General features: G+C 47.0%; 1 protein-coding gene and 1 long non-coding RNA gene across 4 annotated transcripts in view; one reads left to right on the plus strand and one right to left on the minus strand.

Moving 5' to 3' along the window:
* Shroom3 (shroom family member 3) overlaps positions 1–17,043 on the plus strand; it is a 318,788-nt gene that overhangs the window by 206,995 nt on the left and 94,750 nt on the right. The gene's annotated exons all lie outside the window — the stretch shown is intronic.
* On the minus strand, positions 1,703–2,951 carry LOC143267654 (uncharacterized). Of its 2 annotated transcripts, XR_013043020.1 has the most exons (3): positions 2,864–2,951; positions 2,629–2,694; positions 1,703–2,135 (listed from the first exon to the last, which is right to left on the minus strand). It is a non-coding gene; the product is annotated as an uncharacterized LOC143267654 (long non-coding RNA). The 2 variants fall into 2 exon arrangements; XR_013043021.1 differs by lacking the exon at positions 2,629–2,694.

Genomic DNA, 17,043 nt, shown 5'->3' on the forward strand with positions numbered 1-17,043 from the left:
CTTATATTTTTGGAAAGTGTTCCAAAAGACCAGCTAAGCCTGCCTGACAGCGGCAGTGACAGAGCCTGTCTCTGGAAAATTGAAGAATGATTATAGCCTGTGACCTGGGACAGCTCAAAGGACCTGTAAGAATTGCCAGGGAATGTCGCTGGTGTTCATGGCTGGGGATCACCTGCCTTCTCACTGGGCCTGGATGGAAGTTCATGGCACTCCAGATCCCTACAGCTGCTTACATCTGTTAGCTGTGCATTCGAGGCACAGCTTTGTGCCCATGACTCTCAGCTCACACAGACCATGCTACCGAAGCGCTTGCCCTTCAGAACTGGACGGGACTTGATCTGGTGTCAGGATTCCCCCGGAAGAGTGAATGTGCCAGGCAGCTCCAGTGCTTGGGTTCTAGCCACAGGGAAGCTGTCGGGAGTATTTCTGGTGCATCTGTGACACTAGAGACCCCTCACCATCCCCAAGGCAGGGCTTGCTACTGAGTTCCTCCTTAGAAAGTGTGACTGGCCAATAGCTCATACTCAGTCCTTTTTAAACGGATCTTATCTGAACTGTAACTCTAGGTAACCAGAATATTTTTTCACTTGTGTCTGGATGCTAGATATCTCTCCAGGCTAAACTGATATCCCTCTCTGCCGTATTATATTCCCAGGCCAGATCTGTTTGAGTTACTTCCCCTCAGGCCTCTCCGATAGCTCAGTTAGTTGCATAAGTGCTTCCGAAAAGTCCATCTCAGTCTGTTGGCAGACGGCTGGCTGTGAAAGATCGTACAGTCTCTTTGGGAGCAGAAAGGACCTGTGTTCACTGTAGTGTGTGCAGTGAGGGACACATAGTAGGCTGCCAAAGAATGCTAGGACTATTTGGAGGACATCTCAGGGTAGGGGTGTGTCTATGGCTAGAGCACTTTAAAGAGCACTCTGATCTCAGGGGCAGAGGCTTGACGGGCCACCAGATGGGGATTTGACACTGTACATTGTCACCACTGTGTGATGGAAAAGACACTTTTGCTTGGTGGACCTCAGTGTCCCTCTGTCTTAGTTGGCTGTCTATTGCTACGATAAGGGCCATGACCTAAAGCAACTTGGGGACGAAAGGGTTTGTTTGGCTTGCACGTTTCTATTGGAGTCCATCAGGGAGGGAACTCAAGGCAGGAATCTGGTGGTGGAAACTGACACCATGGAGGAACACTGTTCACTGGCTCGTCCTCCATAGCTCGCTCAGGAGTAGCCCTGCCCACATTGGGCTGGGCCCTCACACATCCATCATTAATCAAGAAAACGCACCATAGACTTGCCCAGCGGCCAGTCTGATGGAGGTGTTCTCTCAGCTGAGGGTTCCTCTTCCCAGATGATCCCAGCTTGTGCCAAGTTGACGGGAGAACATGCACACTCCGTATGAAGAGGGAAAAAAGGACGTAACAGCTCTTACTCAAGAGTTGTGAGAAGTCTCTCAGTTCCTGGTACATGATAGGTGCTTAGTAGGTACATTATTCCTCTGATAGACCTACTGGGGGACAGGGAAGTAGAAGTTTACTTGCTTGCTTTCTGTCTTTTTTTTTTTTTTTTTTTGAGACAGGGTCACACCATGTAACTCAAGCTGGCCTGAAAATCAATGCGTAGATCCAGCTGGCCTCCAACTCTCAGAGACTCACTTGCCTCTGTCTCCTGAGTGCTGAGATTAAAGGCACACACCACCACACTCAGCTAGAAGTATGTATTTATGCCGGGCTCTTGAAGAGAGGGCTCACTCTCGGTATCAGCAGAAACATACATGCATGCATATGTACTTTACGAATTAATTGTGAGCATTGTCTGTGAGGCAAAATCACGCTGTGTGGAAGAAACAACATTTGAAGTCAAAGGACCTGGTGTGATTCCCTTTGTGGCCTTTTCTTTCGATAAGTGACTTGTGCGCTTACATCCAGCTCTTCACTGTGTTCATAGCCACTTGCTTTCACTTGTCCTGGACATGGATTCTCGGTTACTGTCTCCTTTTCAATCACCTGCGCTGGGCCCAGAGCGCGTTCTGCCTCTTGAAGTAGCAGGGATCGAGTGTGCAGCTGCTCGATGTCCTCCCGTTGGCGTTCAGGTTCTGTTTCAGCGGCTCAACAGTGACATCCATTGGCCTGTTTCCTAAGGAGAGAAGAAAGCTGTTTGACTACTGGGCTTCTGGATACAGAAATATGAAGCATGCTTGGGAGCTCCAAGGCAACAGGGAATTTAAGGATGTCAAGCTGTGGCCGGCATAGCCTCTGGTCCCCTGAAGCCTGGGCTGGTGTCAGGACCCTTTCCCCACGATGTGTTATTAAGACAAGTGCTACCTGTCTTCTCTCTGGCTGTGTGGGAGTTTGTCCTTTCTGTGAACTTCAACCCTTCACTGGGTTGCAGGTAGCCATTGGTTTGGGATCCACATACTGAACACAGTAACAAGGGTAATCCTCTTCACTTCTGGATCTTTCCACAGTGCTAACGTTGGTGCCGATGCTTGCTTTTATGGCTACCATTGGCTTTTCCATACATCTTACAATAAATCCCCACGATCCTACAAAAGTTGTTGTAGGAGTTCAGCATCTGTCAAACTAAGGATGGGAAGCGGAGCACCAGGCGACAGAGCTCAGTGACTTACGTTCACTGCCCCAGCTGGAAGGAACCCAGTCATCACAGACACTTGGGCAACATTTTCAGAGGTGCCCTGAGGAGAAGATGTAATGATGAGATCAAAGGGAAGAGACGACTTCATGGGTGGAGATGAGCCAGCAGTGACCAAGGGCTCTCAGGTAGTTAGTAAGGGGTAGTACTGGTCTCCATCTCCATAGAGACCAGAACAGACAAGACCGAGACGAAAATTATTTATTTTTTACCTACTAAGCGTTGGGTTACTCAGGAAAGCAAGGACAGATGCTGGAGAGATGGCTCAGCAGTTAAGAGTGTATTCAGGGGGCTGGAGAGATGGCTCAGTGGTTAAGAGTGCATTCTGAGGATTCAGGTTCAGTTCCCAACGCGTATGCCAAGAGGCTCACAACTGCCAGCAACTCCAGTTCTGGGCAGTTCATTCAAGACCCTCTGGTCTGCGCTGGCACCCAGACACACATGGCAGACACGCGCGCACACACATACACATTTAAAAAACAATCTTAAAATAAAATGTTAATAACAAACAAGGCAAGGCATGTCCTGAAGACCTCTGTTCCAATGAGGGCTAGAGAGCCGAGCAGTGACTTCTAACAAGTGTTGTTCCTGCAGGGAGGTGCAGAACATCGTTTCTATTCCTCTTCAATGTGGTGTGTGTGTGTGTGTGTGTGTGTGTGTGTGTGTGAGAGAGAGAGAGAGAGAGAGAGAGAGAGAGAGAGAGAGAGAGAGAGAGAGAGAAAGTGTGGGGGTTAGGATTCAAGTGATAGCTAGACATGGACACCCCCAGGAGGAGAAACCAAGTGAGCAGTCTCAGTTCAACTCAAAGCCAAATTATCAAACATCTCTCGATTTCAAAAGCAGGCATGTGGTAACACTGACGCATCCGACACATCACACTTACACATGGAAACAAGACCCGGGGATTCAATTTCACACCACGTCACTTCATAATAAACCTTTTTTTAGAAAGGATTAGAGAATCTGTAACAACTAATAATTTGTAACTATTGGTGATGCATGAGGCCAGACCCATTACTGACTCAGCTAATAAAACTTTTTTGGATGATCCTTCGGATTAAACAACAACAATGACTCATCTGAGGAGAGATCTCATTAGCATTCCCTTCCTCCGGGCTGCCACCCAACAGGGGACTTTTCCCAGTGTGCCTTCTTATTCACTGGTTTTCCTTGTAGACACCCATGACCATCCTGCAGCCGTCTCCCTTCCCTGATGACTGCATTCCATGTGAACCCACTGGACAGGATCCCATGCCCCACTCCCTGCGTATACGGAGCCTTCTCAGGACGGTGCCTCATAGGTGGCCCAAGACACCTGGCCACGCGTCAGGGCTAGGGATCCTCTCCTTCCTGCCATGCGGCTATTGGGGCTCTTCTGGGGAAACTGGAGCCCACGTCTGAAACCTCCTCACTTGTCATCGTGATGACTGTTTTGCTTTAGAAACTGCCGGGTTAGATAAATGAATTTATCCTGCAGTTATTGGCTGTGTTTAGGATCCTTACATAAACACCTGAGCAGAAACCTGATCAATCCTGGGAGGCTGTTATGGGCTTTGGGAAGCCTCCTACAATGTGAGAAAGGACAAGTTCAGGGCTAGCCAGAAAGTGGATGTTTTTGCATGTGAGAGGCTATAATATATGGCGATGAATTTCTTTTCCAATTTATTTAAAAGTAGCTCTGTGGACAGGTAATTTACAAACTTGAATGTCTGTACCCTCGTCCTGACAAATAAACACGGACAAGATGTGGAACATGTTCATCACCCCAGATGGATTCCCAAGGCGCCCACTGATCTCATTCAGGTCACCCTAGAAATACTTTCACTCAGTCGAGAAGAGCAGCCTCTTCTTCCTCCTCCTGTTCTCAAACCCTGGGAGTACAGGTGTGTGCCGCCATGTGTGGTCTGTGCGGCTCTTGGGATTGAACCAGTCTTGGCTGGTGCTAGGCAAGCACTCTGGCATCACAGCCACACCCTCGGCTTTTCTAGAACTCCGTTAAATGAGATAGCTCTATACTGTCTTGCATATTCTCCACTCGTCATTATTTCTGAACTTGAACCATGTTTGTGTTCCTAGTTCATTGTTGCTCATTCTCCTGTCGATGAACACGTGACCCTTGTCCAGCCTGGGGCGATTATGAATAAAGCCGCTGTGAACATTAGTGAACGAGTCTTTTGCAGACACACATTTTCATTTCCCTTGAGTAAATACCTGCAAATGAAATGCGGAACCGTAGGGCAGATGTAGGTTCGACTTTATAAGAAACTTCTCCCAGGAAAGGCGCAAAGCTACACAGAGAAACCCTGTCTCGAAAAACCAAAAAAAAAAAAAAAAAAAGAAACTTCTATCCCATTTCCTGAAGTGGTTAGATCATCTTCTGCTTTCCCACAGCCTTCCTGACTGTTGGCAGTTGTATTTGTTTTCTGTTACTGTAGAGAATTCTGCTGCAGACAGGGCTTCTGAAAGCAGCAATATACAAGCTCTGGGTTAGAAACCACTCGTGATTCAGTTCCTGCTCAGGGGGGGCTCTTACAAAGTTGAACTCAAAGCGTACATTGAGCTGGTTCTTACCTGGAGAATCTGGAGCAGAATCCACTTCCAAACCCACCCACGTGGTTGGCTGAGTTCCACTTATTACAGTTGTTGGGGAAGGTCTCCGTCTTTCCATCGCTGTTCCCCAGAGCCGACTGCTCCCAGAGATAGCCTGTGCTGCCCTTGAACCTGTAAGACACACCCAGACCCTCCCTTCCTGCCTAGAATCCCATTGACTTCTGCAGCCAGCCGGAAAAATGAAAGTTAGGCTGGACCCACCTAGACAATCTCTACATCTATTTGTCGTTCTTGTTTATTATTTATTTATTTATCTGGTGGGGCTGGTGGGGGCACACAGCATACATGTGGAGAGCAGGATAAAACTTTCTAGAGTCTTCCTTTTTGTTGAGGGAGGCTCTCTCTTGTTTCTGCCCCTGTGCTATGTCCTCCAAGCTCAGCTGGCCTAGATTGCTTCTGGACAAGTGTCCTACTCACTCCCCGACCCATATTTTCCTTCCTAAAGAACCATAACTATCTTGGTTTCAAGAATTATCTTTTACCATTTTTTGTTTGTTTGTTTCTTGCCTTTAATAATTCCTCATCTGAAGTCCACTGGTGTTGGAGATGGAGAGACGGCTCAGGGTTCAGAGCACTGGCTGCCCTTCCGGGGGACTGGAGTTTGGTTCCCAGCATCCACATTCCAACACCCACAAACTCCAGTTCCAGGGCATCCAGTGCCCTCTTCTGGCCTCTGTGGGTATGTACATGGTACACAGGCATACATGCTCATAAAACATACACACACACACACACACACACACACACACACACACACAAAGTTTGTCAGTGTTTATTAGAAAATGTATATATAAGTTTAAAGGAATTGACCAACATGACTTATGCCATTTTTCTTATACTTATATAACTGGTTACAAAATTGAAAGCCAAATGGAGACAGGTCTTATGGGTCTTGCTGGCCCCGGACCTCACAGTGCAAACCAGGCCTGCTTCGAGCTGCAGCGGTTCCTCCGTGCTGCAGCGGTTCCTCCGTGTCTGCCTCCTGGGTTCTGGGATTACAGGTGTGACCCATCACATCTGGCTCCAGAAGCTAGTACTTCCACGTGGCAGCCAGGACAACAGAATTTAAAGTTGACAAGTTCTCAGGTCTTAGATCAAGCGAGAACAGGAGAAGTTAATGTGTAAAGCCATGTCTCTAGACTCCTGGCTCGAGCGTCATCTGCTGCCTTCTGGAGGCCCTTGAATCGTAAGGTGTCTGTCCCTGATCCTTGGGTGACCTTGGGTTGTTGACGTAAGTTAATCGATAAGTCTCTGGCAATCTAGACATTACTGACAGTCACACAGAGATTATAGTCTCTTCCCTCGGTCCAAAGAAAAAAAGTTCAACTGGCTTAATCTCTTCTGCCAAGTTTATCTTCTATCAGCTTAGAATGAACCGGGACGGGAGGAGGCAGCGAGATGTGACAGTGCAGCTGATAAGGCCTTGGGAGTCTCCGTCCTGTGTGTGACTTGTGCAGAACCAAGGGGCTCTGTACCCCCCCCCCCCATCAAAGACTAAAGAGTCACAGACCTGCCCTTCCTGACACTCTTTGTAAGCCCTGATTTTCACAATAAATCCCAGAGGAGTTGGCTGTGACGTCATGAGACCTGCTGAGCCGTGACTAGTGAGCAGGCTCTCAGCTGGGGCACTGCTTGGCCCAGACAGCAGTGGGGGGGTTAGTGGTTTGCAGTTCTATGGATCTCCTCTCCCTGTCTTCTCTCCTCCCGTCCCTCCTTTCTCCACTTTCCTCACTTCTTCTTTTTTTTCCCCCCCGTGAGAGACGGTCTCACTATGTAGCACCAGTTGGCCTACAGCTTATTAAGCTGACCAGGCTGGCCTAGAACTCACCTGTCTCTGCACCACTGTCTCTGGCCTCCTCCTAGTCTTCTTAAAGACGTCCTTCAGGTCAAGAGTCACGTCTTTATTTTTTTCCCCCTCTGGGGGATAGGTTCAGCTCAGGCTGCCTTTGTGCTGGTGAGCCTCCTGCTCCACCTTCCAGATGACAGGATTACATCCTGATGTGTGTGATTACATACACGATGTATGCCACTGTTCCTGGCTTAGATCACTGTTTTTAGTTGAAATAATTTTTTTAAAAAATTAGATTTTCAAAACTTGGTTGTTTTTTTTTTTTTTTAATGTATATAAATGTTTTGCTTGCCTGTATATTTTGTATGCCTGGTGCCCAGGAAGCCAGAAGAAGATCTTGGCTCCCCAGAAACTGGAGTCACAGATGGTTGTGAGCCACCATGTGGGTGCTGGGAATCAAACCCGGGTCCTCTGCAAGAGCAGTCAGTACTCTTAACCACTAAGCCACCTCTCCAGTCCCTAGTTGAATTAATTTTGAATATTTAATATGTAAAAGATAGTGAGGAAAAGAGGCCTTAAGGGATAAAAAGAGGGTAACAGAATACATATGACGGGAGAGCAGAAGAGAAATGGGGGGTTCCGGGAGGATGAAGGGGGACAGCACGAGAGAGCAGGAGGATGAAGAATTGGAACTCAGGAAGATCAAGAAAAATAAAATATATATGCACTTGCCATAATAAGACCCATTACTTTGTATTTATTTATTTTTTTTACAAAGAATAAAAAAGCCCAGAACACTGAGAAATAATTTTTAAAAATTAACACTTGAAAATAGAGGTATTTAAAAAAAAAACAGTATCAATTTGTAAACCATAAACCACCCATTAAAAAAGACCCTGCTGGCTGGGGAGATGGCTCGGCTCAGCAGGGAAGAGTGCTTGCTGTGCAAGAGGGAAGACCTGAGTTCAAATCCCAAGAGCCCGCCTAGAAAGGTGGAGACAGTCATGTGCATGCTCATCATCCCAGCACTGGGGAGCTGCGTGGAACAGAAACAGGAAGGTCCCGGGGGCCATGTCTGCCGACCTATCTCCAGGTTCAGTGAGATGCCTTGCCCCAGAAGAATAAGGTGGACAGGGCTCCTCTGGCTTCTGCACTGGTGTACATGTAGCACGCACACATTTACATTCTCACGTGAATCTTACTGTAAAAAGGGTTGTAAAAAGTCAAGTGAAACCAGTGCCCACCTTTACTCCCAGCTTTAGGGAGGCAGAGACAGGAGGATCTCTGTGAGTTCAAGGCTAGCCTGGTCTACAGAGTGAGCCTCAGGATAGCCAGGACTATGTAGAGAGACCCTGTCTCAAAACAACAACAAAACAAGAACACATTATAATGTACACTGTACTTGAAAATAGGCAAAGTTATGAACAAGAGAACATAAAAAGTGAAAACAGATGTGTTATGGAGGTGGGACTGTGGGAGACTTTCCTTTCCAGTCGATTTAGTTCCTTGTTGACATGTTTCCTTCGCTAAAAACAGCACATAATAAGTAGAAAACGTAATATTAAATTAAATGGAATCCCTCCCATCCTATCCCTCCCCAAAGAAGTTGGAAAATATCACGGGAAAATCCCGATGTCCAGCTTCCGTCTGAGAAGTTGGAGACAGGTTCCACTGGGCGACGATCCTGGGAAGAAGGCCTCTCTGGACAAGATGGAGGCATCCCAGTGGGCTGTCACCCCTGGCTTGTTTCCGCCCTGTAGCTCCTGCTCCTCTGTCGTCCTCCTCCCGTGCGGATTTGAGACACCTTGTCTGGCTGTCCAAACGGCCTCTTATCTGGCCTCTGTACCCCAGCATGCTTGGCTCCCATTTCCTGGCAGTTGTAGAAAGCAAGCCAGGTTCACACAGTGGGTGAGCTGCATGGGATTCTTATGGTCATCAGCATTCCTATAACTTTGGAGAATGCCCTTTTTCTCATGGACTAGCTTATTCAAAAATTTATGAATTAGAAAAATGTATTCTTATTCTTGTGTGTAGTGTGGGAGTGGGGGGTGCTTGTGGAGGTCGGAGGACAAATTTTTCTTTTCTCCTTTTCTTTCTTTCTTTTTTTTAAATTCTTGTTTGTTTGTTTTCAAGACAGGATTTCTCTGTGTAGCCTTGGCTGTCCTGGATCTTGCTCTGTAGCCAGGCTGGCCTCAAACTCACGGAGATCTGCCTGTCTCCACCTCTGAAGCTCGGGGATCAAAGGCATGTGCCACCACCGCCCAGCTCAGAGGACAGTTTTGGGGAGTCTGTTCTGTCCTTCCTCATGGGCTCTGCGGATCAAACCTAGGCTGCCAGGCTTACCTGGTAAACACTTTGAGCCATCTTGCCAGCTCAGAAAGTTATGAATTTAAGTAAAGAAAACATTTTGTATTTGTAAAATCAGGTTAGTTGGAAAAGGCCGTTTCCTATCTAAAGAGTTCAGTGAGCCTCACATTTGTTAGAACTTTTGTAGCATTTCTGTGTATTTTTTCCCTGATTGGTGACTTTTCTTCAGTTTGTGTAGCTTTAACATGCTTTGATTTGATTTTTATGTGTATGAATGTTTTGCCTGCATATATGTGTGTTGTAGAAAATTATTTTAAGGTGTGTTACTTTTGTTTATGCTGCATTTGTTTAACTCGGTGAAGCTGTGTGACTGTGCCTGTCTAAAACACCTGATGGTCTAATGAAGAACTGGCCAATAGCAAGGCAGGAGAGAGGGTAGGCGGGCTGGCAGGCAGAGAGAAGAGATAGAAGAGGAAGAAAAGAGATGGAGGAGTGGAGAAAAGAGGAGCCAGAGAAGTATGATGACATCAGGGGCCAGCCACCCGGCTACACAATGAGCAACAGAGTAAGATTTATAGAAATAAGAGAACAGGAAAAGCCCAGAGGCAAAAGACAGACGGGATAAGTTAAGAAAAGCTGGCAAGAAACTAAGCCAAGCTAAGGCCAGGTCTTGATAAGTAAGAATAAGCCTCCGTGTGTGATTTATTTGGGAGCTGGGTGGCAGGCCCCCCAAAGAAGAGCAAAAACAACTAACAAGATAAGTGATCACATGTCTGGTGCCTGTAAAGGCCAGAAGAGGACACTGGATCCCCTGGAACTGGAGTGTGGGTGGTTGTGAGCTGCCATGTGGGTGCTGAGAAGTGAACCCAGGTGCTCCGTAAGAGCAGCCAGTGCTCGCCTCCTCCGAGTTCTCTCTCCAGCCCCAAGAGTCTGACTCTTTAGCCTCCATGTGAGGAGGCTAGCAGAGCTTTCAAAGATAACAATGTCCGTGCTATTATTAAATGATCAATGACAACAGTGAAGCCTGGAATCCATTCCCAGGAATTATAACTCAGTCGACTTGGAGTCAGGGCTGAGCCTCGGTGATCTGTGCTTTCCAAATACATGAATAAATACACATAACGTTAGTTACTAGCCCAGCCAATTTTAAGTGGACAGTTCAGTTTTGTCAAGTGTTTTTGAACATTTATCTAGTATGTGCAAGGCCTTGGTTCTATGGGTCCCCACATTGTCAAAAGCAAAGTATGTTCATATTGTTGTGCATTAGGAATGGATCTCTGACGTCTTACCTTGCCAAACTAAAACTTTATGCGTACTAAAAACAACTCTTAGCTCTATACATACTACAGTATAGTCTTCCCACTTCCCTAGCCCCGGGGCCCTGACTAAATCTTGGTTTAAAGGCTGCTTGCCAGGTAATTCAAATGAGCCCAAACTGAAGACCATTGACCAGGGTCCCCACCCCCAAACAGGTTCTAGGTTTTTACAGTTGTTATTTGGTTACTATAGTTACCAATGCCACTCAAAATTAGGTGGGATAAATTTATTGCCAACATAATAACAGGACTGGACTGTATGTGTTCTTGAGCAATAACAGTCTTTTGCCCTGGGCCTCGAAAGGAGGAATCACTTCAACTTGGCAACAATCCCGCCTGAGAGGTGCTTATTCATGCCACACTCAGCCAATGTGACCAGGCGGGCATCCAGGCGAGTTCAGTTTGATTTCCAATCTCCCTACCGGAGATAGCTTATGCTTAATTTCTTGACCCACCTCCCATACCAGTTACAGGTGTGGCATCTGGGCAGGTGTACCAGGAAGCTGTGGCATTCATTCCTGGAGCACCCTGGACCTATGTATGGTCTTGTCAGGAGCACCAGCCACTTGGGGGAGAGAAGGTGCTGGAAGGGCCCAACTGGACGTTGGCTATCCCAGGAGTGGTGAGCCTTGCCCGGGTGTTCTATGGACTTCCTGCTTTGTGCCACACCTACAACAGTTCAACTGTGTGGATTGGTGTTCATGGCTATTGAAGCTTGCCGAGTTCATTATCTTAATTCCTACCACATGTCATCATTCTTCCTGAGTCTGATAGAATAGATACATTGCCCTGTTCTGGTATTTTTCCAAGAACTGTCTGTTTTGTCCATCTGTGAAAGGGAGCAGGTTTTTTGTTTTGTTTTATTTTGTTTCCATCCTTGGACCTTGCTTACATCCTTCCCTTGTAACCCAGAATTCAACCCTTCTCCCTGTTCCGTGCTGGTATAGTCTTTCTCTTTGCCATCAGGTGTGACAGCCTGACCCCATGTCGTCCCTTCGATCTCTGATAAGTGCTGGCCTGGAATTCTGTTGTGGCAGCTCTGACCTGCCTGACCCTGCATATTACAGAAAGCTTGAAGTGTACCGTGAAGTTCCAGCTAGACATATTTATCACAAAACCAAACAGAACCAGGTCACGGCGTGACCCTGTGGATTATGAGGAAAGAATTTTCCGAGGAAATGTTTGGGCTGAAGTATTCAGTGATTTAAAGAGATACGTCCAAAGGCCTCCAAAAAATGTGCCGTTTTCTATATTGTATGTGTAACATTAAAGAATCCTGTGGTTTCTAGTGTTTCCTCAAGTTAGAGAACGTTCTGGGCTCACTCAGTATAGCTGTAGATTTATGTGGTTGTATATTATAAAGACAGTTCATGTATTTCAGTTTGCCTGAGTTGAAGAAAGATCTGCTTAACTCTTCATTTTATAGTATTTATTGGCATAGAGATGGATTTCATAAAGTACTTTGTCTATATTTATCCTCATCAATTCTTTAATTTTACTGTGTGTGTGTGTGTGTGTGTGTGTGTGTGCGCGCGCATACATCAACAATGCACAACCATGTGGATCCCAGGCATTGAACTCAGGTTGTCAGTAAACACTATGACTGAAAACAACTTTGGGGACGGTAAGGTGTATTTCATCTAACTCCCAGCTCACAGTCCTGAGGGAAGTGAACAGGGCAGGATCTGAAGCAGAGGCTATGGGGGATCCTGCTGACTGGCTCACTCCTCCTGGCTCGCTCAGCCTGCTTTCTTGTACACCCCAGGACCGCCTGCCCAGGGATGGGACAGACCCCGGTATGCTGGGTCCTCTCACATCAATTTTGAATCAAGAAAATGCCTTACAGATTTGCCCACAGGCCGGTCTGCTAGAGGCATTTTCTCAGTTAAGCCTCCCTCTTCCCAGATGACCCCAGCTTGTGTCAAGTTGACCAAACCAAACCAAACCAAAACAAAAAACTAACTAGCACAGCCGTCCTGCCAGATCCCCATCAACTTATCAAATGTGTACAGTGACCTAAAAAGGAAGGAAATCGTCTTGCGGGCTACAGTGTGAATGAACCTTGAGGGTATTACGGTAAATGAAACAGCAATCTTACAAAGGTGGATACAGTATGATCCCATTCATATATATACCCAAAGAAGTCAGGTCCAGCAAAGTAGAATGGTAGTTGGCGGGGGCAGGGTGCGGAAGGGTTTAAGGACTGCTTAATGGGCAAGAGAGGTGCAGGATAAAAAAGACTTCTGTGGCAGGATGGTAGTGACCAAGGGACAGCCCTTTGAATATATATTGTGCCACTGAACTGTGGTTAGGGTACACTTGCTTAGTTATACCTACCGCAATTTATGGAAAGGAAATGCTGTGTGCATGGCAGAGGTCATCATTGCCAGGCAAACCAAAAGGATCATTTACTAGGAAGTTATACAAATTCCTTCCGTGATCGGATTCATAGAGCGAGGAGCCTGTGCCACAGGCATTGTTAGGACTGTGCCCAAGGAGAGACTCATAGAGCAAACTGGCTGCTCAAAGTGGTGGTGTAAGTTTGTCGGGTGTTTTGAGGAAGCTAACAAAGGTCCCAAGACCACACTAGCTCGCCGGCTATGCCCACCCACACATCACAGGTGACTGTGGTAAACTGATTTCTTTTTTCCCATCACAGCTCTGCAGCACCCGGCTCCGTGAATTTGGTATTATCGCACATCCTGTTGCTTAAGCTAAAAATCCGGGCATCTTTCTTGACCTTCCTACTGTTCTTAGTCAAATTTAACACTTTCTCTGCCTGGCCACTCACAGACAAGCAATTAATGTAAACGGCGGCATTATTCACAACAGACAAAAGACAAGGACATCCGGGGCTGGAGAGATGGCTCAGAGGTTAAGAGCACTGCTTGTTCTACCAAAGGTCCTGAGTTCAATTCCCAGCAACCACATGGTGGCTCACAACCATCTATAATGAGATCTGGTGCCCTCTCCTGGCCTGCAGGGATATGTGCAGGCAGAACACTGTGTCCATAATAAATAAATAAATCTTAAAAAAAAAAAAAAGACAAGGACATCCAAGCCGTATATCAGTTGGCAAATAAATAAACCCAATGCTGTACATCTGTACAGTGGGACAGTTTTCAACAATAAAAAGGAACACGCTGTTGACACTTGCTACAACATGGGTGAGTCTCAAAGACATACTTCCTGAAAGCTAGCCATTTAAAAGTCTATACTGTGTGGTTCTGTTTATTTGAAATACCTAGAAAAGATAAATCTGTGGAGCTGAAGAGGGGTTCATTGGTAGCCAGGGGCTGAAGGTGGAAGCGGGAATGGGGATGAGAGAAATTTCAGGGCGATGAAACTATCCTAAAACTGGAATATGGTGATGGCTACAAAATGCTATAAATTTACGGGGCGGGGGGCGGGGGGGATCAATTCATATGCTTTTAAGAAGAGCATCTTATCTGGAAAATACTTTTGATACTTCATGTTGAATCACACAGACGTCGCAAGGACAGGAATGCCAAGGGGCATGGCCGTTTAAATGGGTAGAGCAGGTTGGCAGGCCCTGTCCTTTGTACCTCTCTACCCTTTCTCCTCTTCCTTAGCGATCCAGCAATCCCTGGCCTCAGCCGCGCTCAGCCATTTCACTGTTCTTGTTTGTTGAGCAAATATTTGAGAGGCACTGTGTGCCAGGTACCTAATGCTCGAAGCCTAGCCGTAAGTCAAGTGTGGCAGCCGTACACAGGCAACTAACGTTGACATCAGGTGAGAGATCGGCGGCCTGGTGGAGCTTATGTCCCAAGCACAAGGCCACCATCACCTCCCACCATTACCTCCAGGCTGGACTCTTCTTAAGGGAGTAAGTTTTAGTGTGTGGAGAAGAAGAGGATCTTGTCTCCTACCTCAGGAATATCGCCTTCTTCCTAGTATTTGCAGGGCTAAAGGAAGAAGCATTAGTTAAAATGTCTTCTGCTTGTCCCTTCAGTCACCCCCAAGAGGAAAAAAACAACTCTAAATTGGGCCAGACTGAAAAGCAAATCCTTCCCTGCATGTAAGCAGGCCGTAGAAACTGCTCAGCCTCCCCACTGGACTGCATGGGGTGGGATGGGGGCGGAAGGAAGGCGTAGGGAGCCATGGAGCTGGAGGCCTCCTCTACATTGGCTTGTTAAACTGACTGCCCTCCCCAGATCACTGGTAGACTTCTAAGTTGGAATAGACTTAATATAGACGAGTATCTCCATTTTCAGAAACTCCCTCCATTCTGCATGAGTAATGTTAGAAATGCCCCGTTGGCCAGGGGTGGAGAGACAAGACTCCCAAGAAGACGGCTGTCAGCTCTCCCCTCTGCCTCTGTAAAGTCACGTCTTTCCACGTTTCCCTGCTTTGTCTACACAAGAAGAAGGATATTGAAGTGTCACCGCTGTGCTCCAGGCCAGAAGGCTGGGCTTGGGCAGGGAGCATGCAGCCTGGGAGCAAGCTCTCGGGAAGGAACTGAACTCTTTCCTTTTTCTGCATTTCTTGTTCTTTGAGTTTTAAGATGAAGAGAATTTGAGTTGTGGCAAGGCATATAACATAAAAATGGCGCCTGTGCCGCTCAGTAGCGTTAGGACATACATGTGTAAAACAGATCAAAATCCTCTATTCACTGCATAATGCTACTTGCCTGACTTGTTGTAAAATTAGTTTAAAAGATGGACTTTTGAAATCTATATAATGTCCCCAACTTCTTACGTGTCAGGAAGTAAAGGTTTTTAAATGTGTGTGGGGGTGGGGGTGTGAGTGTGTGTGTGTGTGTGTGTGTGTGTGTGTGTGTGGTGGGTGGGTGAGTGTGTGTGTGGGGGGGTGGGTATGTATGTGTGTGTGCGCGGGGTGGTTGGGTGTGTATGCATGTGTGGGGATGGGTGGGTGAGTGTGTGTGTGTATGTGTGTGTGTGCGGGGTGGTTGGGTGTGTATGCAGTGTGGGGGTGGGTGGGTGAGTGTGCATGTGTGTGTGTGTGTGTGTATGTGTGTGTGTGTGCGGGGTGGGTGAGTGTGTGTGTGTGTATGTGTGTGTGGGGGGGGTGGTTGGGTGTGTATGCATGTGTGGGGAGTGGATGGGTGAATGTGTATGTGTGTGTGTGTGTGTGTGTGAGTGTGTGTGGGGGGGTGGTTGGGTGTGTATGCATGTGTGGGGAGTGGATGGGTGAATGTGTATGTGTGTGGAGGGGGTGGGTGGTGGTGGGAGCCCACAAAGGTTTCCTAGTGAGATCTGAGCTTGCTTTACACAGCAGGGCTGCATGAGGGGATGGCTGGTCCATGTGCATGGTCACCAGGTGCCTGGGATGGTCTGCACTTGGCTGTGCTTGGGGGAGATCTTTTGCTCCACCCCTTGGCATTCCTTTAAAAGCCCTTTAGTAGAGACAGAAGAGGCTGGTGGGTTTTGACCCAGGCTCTCCCCAGGCTCTCCTGTGTTTCTGTCTTTCCCCGTCTATATTTCTAAGTATTTCTCACTTCTCCCTCCTCAAGAGTACCCTGGGGGAAAAAGAGGGAGCTGGTCTCCCTCAGATGGGTGAGTGTGTATGTATATGTGAAGAGGTGGATGAATGTGTATGCGTGTGAGGGTGTGGATGGGTGTGTGTGGATGGGTGAATGTATATGTGTAGGAAGAGATACCTATTTCCAGTAATGTTGATTACTTATTCTATTTCTCTAGGTTATTGCTTTGTTTTTTTGTTTTGTTTTTTTTTTTTTGTCTCCTACATATTTTCAGATATGGAGGAAGGCTGACATCCAGCAGCCTCTTGGTCTCTCATTAACACAGGCCTGTATGGAAGTGTCTGCTAACTATGAGGAAGCAGAACCATGGTCCTTAGCTAGAGTGCCTATGACGATTCCAGAACACCCCCTCCCACCCCCCAAGCCCTCCCAGGCCTCTGCTCTCAGCAACTCTTCCACACTGGTCTCTGGCTATGGCTCATAGCAGCTGCCAGGGGCCCCACTTGGGTTGGCTCCAGTTTCCTGAAGTCTGGCAGTCAGTTAATAAGGAAACCATGGCTGTAAATCACTGGCCCAGACAGTTCCTTCTGGGAAGCTTCAAGGCCTGTCATGGTTTTTCATTCCTACACATGGGAAAGAGACCAGTGCTCCCTCAGACACAGACGTGACTATGGACCAAAGCAGGCTCTTCAGACCCAAGTCTGACTGGAGACCAGAGATAAACATGGTGGGTGTGGGCAGGGAGCGGGAGGGAAGCGTAAAGCGTGCTTAGCAAAGACTGAGACATGTCCATTTTAGAAAGAGGAGGAATCTCACGCTGAATTAAAAAAAATTCATAATCCAGCAGTTGCTGTACGGATAGGAGAAGAGCTCTCAACTGATAATTATTGATACAGGATTTTCATC

Source organism: Peromyscus maniculatus, chromosome 10, assembly GCF_049852395.1.
Source record: "Peromyscus maniculatus bairdii isolate BWxNUB_F1_BW_parent chromosome 10, HU_Pman_BW_mat_3.1, whole genome shotgun sequence".
NCBI classification, from domain to species: Eukaryota; Metazoa; Chordata; class Mammalia; order Rodentia; family Cricetidae; genus Peromyscus; species Peromyscus maniculatus.